The sequence below is a fragment of the Tursiops truncatus genome, chromosome 4 (assembly GCF_011762595.2).
Source record: "Tursiops truncatus isolate mTurTru1 chromosome 4, mTurTru1.mat.Y, whole genome shotgun sequence".
NCBI classification, from domain to species: domain Eukaryota; kingdom Metazoa; phylum Chordata; class Mammalia; order Artiodactyla; family Delphinidae; genus Tursiops; species Tursiops truncatus.
The window spans coordinates 137,636,281-137,642,591 of NC_047037.1; the positions used below are offsets into that span (position 1 = coordinate 137,636,281).

Genomic DNA, 6,311 nt, shown 5'->3' on the forward strand with positions numbered 1-6,311 from the left:
TTTGGGACGAGAGTAAGTTACACCACTGAAACCAGCAAACGCTACAAGCCAGGGCTTCCCCCCAGCCCTTCTCAGGGAGCAGGTTATTAAACACCAGCACACCACTGGTCCTCAATGTTAACCGTATTAGAAATTAAAACAAGTTGAAAACTATGATTCATTTTTGAAATTACATCTATGTTAATATTTTATAAAAAATAACTTTTTCCCGAAAAGCGAGAACAGCACTATTTTACATGTTTTTAAATCTCTTTGATGTCTGGTTTAGTGGGAAAGAGCTGGATTCCTGTATTGGCTTCTGCATCAGTCTGTTGGGATACATTTTGAAGAAAATCAGGCCCCACAGGGATCTGTAATTGGAACAGGCAAGTGTGTTTTATAGCGGTTTCACATAACTGGATATTGCTTTATACTACACCTAAACTGACAAATGGTAGTTTCTTAAAGATAAATTCCAGTTGGCCTATGAAACCATATCAATAAACTTGCCTATGGTTACAGTAAAGTCCATTGGTCCATCCTGCGCTTTGAATGGGTCTTTTACCCATGTGTGGGTTTGTAACATGCATTAGTCATTGGAAAACACTGCTTCAAAAGGTTGACTCATTTCAACATATGATATCAAACGATCACATTAGTTACTCTCACCACCAGTTTCACCAGAAAAGTCCTGAGAAGCTATCAAGCTCCCAGTGGCAGATACAAATTTTCAAAAATTCACATTTTCACTTGAAAGCTCAAATTTTATCATCAGCAACAAATATTCAAAGTTGTTCTTTGGGGAGTGACAGACTGATTTCATTTACTTTTGGGGAAATACCTGCCGAATACCCAAGTCTGAATAAACATCATTTGTCCGTTGGTCTTTCAAATACAAATGGCGCTTACGGATGAAATGGTTAGTTTAGCTTGCAACTCAAATCCACAACTGCCTCTCCCAGGACAACCAATCTATCTCAGTAGCACCAGACCTTCTGTGTACTTTTCCATGTTATTACCCAGAAACTAAAAAGATGTGTCTTCACTTATTAAGAAAATTTTTACTGCTTCATCAAGGACATTTTTTAAAGGAAACTAGTATTTTTTTCCTGCATGTACATGATGAAGAATATCGTGATTGCTAGTACAGTTTAGTGCTAAGGCTCCAGGAGTTTTAAGCACCATCAATGCAAATGTCAACACAGTAAAAAAGGTGAAGGTTTTAATATTATTATAAAAATCATTTCGACCCTTGAGGATCCCTCTGAAAGGGTGTTGTCTGTGGACCTCACTTTGAGAACTGTTCTAGAAAGAGGAGAAGCTCACCCAGAATAAAAGGGGTGGAACTGGGGCAGGGAGGGGGGCACAGGGAGGGAACATTTTCTTTTTGTCTCTCTAATTCAGTATCTGTGTTTCCAGTCTTACCCTTTCATAGCCGGTTAAGATGAAGCATCTTTTATTTAAAGCAAATAGAATGGTCTAATGTCTGCATGATAAGGAAAAATCCATTCACCCAGGCGAGATGGATCCAAAGTCCTTCTATTAGCCTTACTCTTTGTCCTTTTCCTAGTTCCACTGAAATTCCAAACCTTTTTTTAAATGTATATTTTACCATAATATTTTTTTAAAATTATTTTTCCTAACATAGTCAAATCTGTGGTCATAAAGAGATGAGGTTCCTGTGGCCTGTCTTCCAGCTTTTCCACAAGGTGGAGAAGCAGCAGAACTAAGTTGCCTTTAGCTGCCCCCTCCTCCCTGGGTCCCAGCTATTCCTCATATTAGGGACCTGAGAGCTGCAGATGTTGGACACTCACAGCAGATACAGGGACTGGGAGCCTGATGGGTGTGTGAGGCACAGGATGTGGGGCCGGAGGAGGTGGGCAGGGTCCAAGGAGGGGGGCAGGGTGGGCTGTTTCATCATCTCTTTGGAAACATCAAGTTGGCAGGAGGATTTATTGTGCTTGGGAGCCAGACCTCAGCTTATCACCCTTACCCGGCCTTTGTGACCATGGGCACGTGACTTACTCCATGCCTCAGTTTCCCCCCACAAAATGAGGTCCCTGGTGGATGTATCCATGGTTGGTTTAAGACTGTGGGAAGTCAGTGGCCTGGGGACTCCACTGAAGTCTTAACCAAAGCCTTCCAGCAGTGGTTCTGCAAAGAACAGACGGCTTCTCACATCAATGCTCTGTTTCCAGAAGCAGCATGGGTGCACAGTTCAGCGATAAAGCTGACACTGAACAGAACCAGGACTCAGACCCAGGTCTTCTGTTTCCTCACGTTGTTCTCTTGCCAAGATAACCAGACTGAGTTTTGTTGATGTCATTAAAACTGCTACCCAGGGGCTCCCCCAGGCTTCTGTGCACTGCCCTTGGTTTTGAATTTTAAATTATCCAGGAACCTCCTACAAGAGAACACAGAGTCCTTGGACACACAGCAGCTGGCGGCAGCTCCGTTCTCTGAGCAGAGGACAGGATCGCATAACCTGGGCCAGAAGTTAATCTGTCTTTTCTGTAAGAGCACAACAGAAGGGTGAGACACAAGCAGGGAAAGGGGAAACCCCTTATTGTATACACTCTTTTGAAACTCCTGGGCAGGTTTAGAACATGTGAGACTGCTTGAAATCTCATATTAGGGAAAAGATCACTTTTGATCACAGCTGGTGTGTTGACACCTTGGCAACTGGAATTGGCATGACCTTTGTCCATGTGCTATGAGTAAGTGACCCCTCGTTGCTTACCGAATTCATGTTCAGATGGCAAAACAGCCCCAGATTGCCACATCTGATCCCCATCAGTTGTTTCTGTGTCTATTGGCTTCATACGCTGAGTACATATAATCAGGGCTCAGCACACACCTGTGTGTTTACATGACTGGGGGACAGACAGGCTGATTCAAGGGGGCCTGTGGCCTGGGCTGGCTGGAGGATGGAGATAGAAATGGAGGGAAAATGGTAAATAGAAAATGAACAAAAATATTGTGTATCAGCCATGATCCATCTCCATGTAAAGCCCTTCAGAAACAATTTTGCCATTTGCTGGTAAACTCCACCAAATTGGGTATTGAAGAGGTCATTTTTCATCACAATGCAAATAGGACAGGGCCCCACCACTCTGCACTGACTTGTCCTTCTGCACAGAAAGGACATGGCCTGGCCCTGCTCTGACCCCCTAGGTTTGCTGTAGGGCCAGGTGGGGCCTAGAGGGGTCCAGCTGCAGGCGGTGATCAGCACTTTCCACCTCCCCCAAGGCCTGTATAAGTGATTAGATCACTTTCTATTTCAGAGCAATAGGGAGAACTGTTTCCTAGAACCTGGCTGACCTCCCCTTCCCCAGCCTAACGGATCAGCCCTGGTTGTCAGGCCCTTGTTTACCTTGGAGACAGAACACTCTGCAGGGTTCTGAGTGGTCAGTTGAGAACCAGAGGACACTGGCCCTCAGAGGCAGATCTGTGGAGCCCGCACAGCCATGGAAGGTCTGCCACCTGCTCCCTGGTCCACTTTCCAACTAATCCTGGAACACCTGTGGGGTGCTCTGCTGGTGGTTCCCCAAAGCTTGACGCACCTCCCAGGTCTCCCTGCGTTTCCCTGCGAGTTCCTGTTATGTGCTGTGCTGCTGGTTCTGATAGTAAAGAGACGGCACACTTTAAGAGGTGTGAAGTTCTGAGGGAAAAGGTCTTCTGACCATGATGAAGTCTGTGGAAAATGTAATGAGAATATTGGACCAATAGCTCTGGCTGATGAAGCCCTCAGGCCACCTGGGTGGAGGCCAGTCCTCCCACGTTACAAACGCTGTGCTTGTCGGCAATGAATGCAAACCAGAGCAGGTCATCATTTCAGGACACTGTGGACCTTCTGGAAAAGGCACACAACAGCCAGCCTCCTCAACTTTCCCAAGTTACTGATGGAAAACACACCTTTAAAGCATCAGAGGAAGAGGGAGAACAACCTCAGAAGAAAGAAACAAATGGTCTGAATAACAATGTTGATTGTCCAGAAAGTCTAGAACTGTCTGACCAAGAAATTGAGAGAGAAAAGTGGCAAGTCCAGGAAAAGGAGGAGATGGGAGGAGGCCTGGAGCAGTGGAAGGCATGAAAGGAGCAGGTCCTGAAAGATAAAGTCAGCCGATTAAGACCCATAGCAGAACACCTGCTGACAATATTCTCCGCACCTGACCCCTTTGGAGATCACGTGGATGAAGGGACCTCAGATATCCAGCCAGAGAAGGAAGCAGAAAATGGCCATTGCCCTGTCCATGGGTCAGAAGTTGACCTGAAGGGCATCACTGATGATGTTGACTGCAACGTGTCCCTGCCACGTCCTGAAGAGGAACATCAAGGAGCAGCCAGACAACTGAGGGAAGAAAAGCAAATGATCGAGGAGCGTACAGGACAAATCACGAGTCTCCAAACTGAGGGAGCATCTGTGCAGTGTGAAACTTTACTTCTTGACAGTGAGATTCAGCCGCTGAAGCAGAAACTTCAAAGTCTGCCTGATTTACATGACGACTATGTGATGCAACTTCACAAAAAATTGTTTAAGGAGGAAGCACGCTGCTTCCTCCTTAAACAGGATGGAAGAAACTTTTCAACGTGTATAGAGCCATGAACTCCATAATCAGAACCTCAACTTCTCCAAGAAGACAGCCAAAGACATGGACAGAGAATTGGAGAGAACCACTTCCTACTATCACCAGGAGACCTGCCTCCATGAGAAAAAAGCTCAAGAAAGCTGGGTGGTGGAGATGGAGAGAAAGCTCAAGGAGCCAAGGCAAGAGAGTGACCACAACAGGCAGGTGCTGGCCAACGTCGAGTCCAACATCCAGCCATTCCCAAGGGGCCCTTGTGCCCCTGCTGCTCTACCCACAGTCCACAGAGGCCCGGAAGTGTCAGGGGATCCCCTGGGTCATCAGGCACCACCTCCCTGGAAGGAGGAAGATCATGCCACGAGGGCCCAGGGACCTGGGGTCACTTGCAGGTTTGACTCAGCTCACAGCAGCGAGGTCTGGACACTCACAACCAGGACAAAACATCTGCATGTGTTTTCCCTTTTTAGAGTAATTTTGATTTTTATCTTTTTAATTTAGCTTCTATTACATAATTTATTTTTTATTCATACAGATAATGCATTATAATTTGTAAGATTTTTCAAATAAAGTTTTATTTAATACAATTCTTTTTTTTTTTTTTTTTGCAGTACACGGGCCTCTCTCACTGTTGTGGCCTCTCCCGTTGTGGAGCACAGGCTCCGGACGCGCAGGCTCAGTGGCCATGGCTCAAGGGCCCAGCTGCTCTGCGGCATGTGGGATCTTCCCGGACCGGGGCACGAACCCATGTCCCCTGCATCGGCAGGCGGACTCTCAACCACTGCGCCACCAGGGAAGCCCTTAATACAATTCTTATGAATAATTTATTTGTATGTCTTGCACCGTCTAGAACATGATAGTATAAATAATGTATTTTAATTTAAATCAAAAGTCGCTATTCCTTAAGCCATCATTGAAGTTTAACATAGAGAGAGATGTTTGAAATAATAAAGACCATTTCTGTATGCTACGAACTGTTATTAGAAATCTGTACAGGTATCTAAAATTTGCCCCCAAGAAATTAGATGCGTTTTAAAACACAATGCAAACAAACAAACAAAAAACCCTTGAATACACTACCACTAAAATGTCATAATTTTTTATGAAATGGTCTAAATTCATTGAATAATTTAGAGGAGTTTACATCTTGCACTCTTTTTTTTTTTTTTTTTTTTGTGGTACGCGGTCCTCTCACTGTTGTGGTCTCTCCCATTGCGGAGCACAGGCTCCAGATGCGTAGGCTCAGCGGCCATGGCTCACGGGCCCAGCCGCTCCGCGCCATGTGGGGTCTTCCCGGACCGGGGCATGAACCCGCGTCCCCTGCATCGGCAGGCGGACTCTCAACCACTGCGCCACCAGGGAAGCCCTCATTTTTTGTTTTATTATATTTTCAACCTTTGTCATTTTGTTTAAAGTATTGTTTGTTGTTTAGACATTTTTCAGTTTTATGAAGTGAAAATAAGAATTTTCTATTGGCAAATCACATATGCACACACACACACACACACATGTACACACAGACAAACACACAAAGACTACAATGTGGGTGTAAGACAATTTATTTGTTATTTCAGTAAATAACAGGAAATATTTCAGGAAAATGTAAAAATAAAGAGAAAAATAAATGTAAAAATAGAAAAAAAAAGAGAAAAATAAATGTAAAAATAAAGAGAAAAAACTTTTAGTTAATAAAGGAAAAATAAAAATCACACATGTGCAATTTGTGTATATAGGGACAAGATATCCAAA

General features: G+C 44.4%; 1 long non-coding RNA gene across 1 annotated transcript in view; it reads right to left on the reverse strand.

The window, feature by feature from the left end:
- Window positions 1-6,105: 6,105 nt before the first annotated feature.
- The window catches only part of LOC141278620 (uncharacterized), a 7,540-nt gene continuing 7,334 nt past the window's right edge, over window positions 6,106-6,311 (reverse strand). Inside the window, exon 4 of the long non-coding RNA XR_012331615.1 lies at window positions 6,106-6,311. This exon is cut by the window's right edge and continues 845 nt beyond it. This is a non-coding gene — a long non-coding RNA (uncharacterized lncRNA).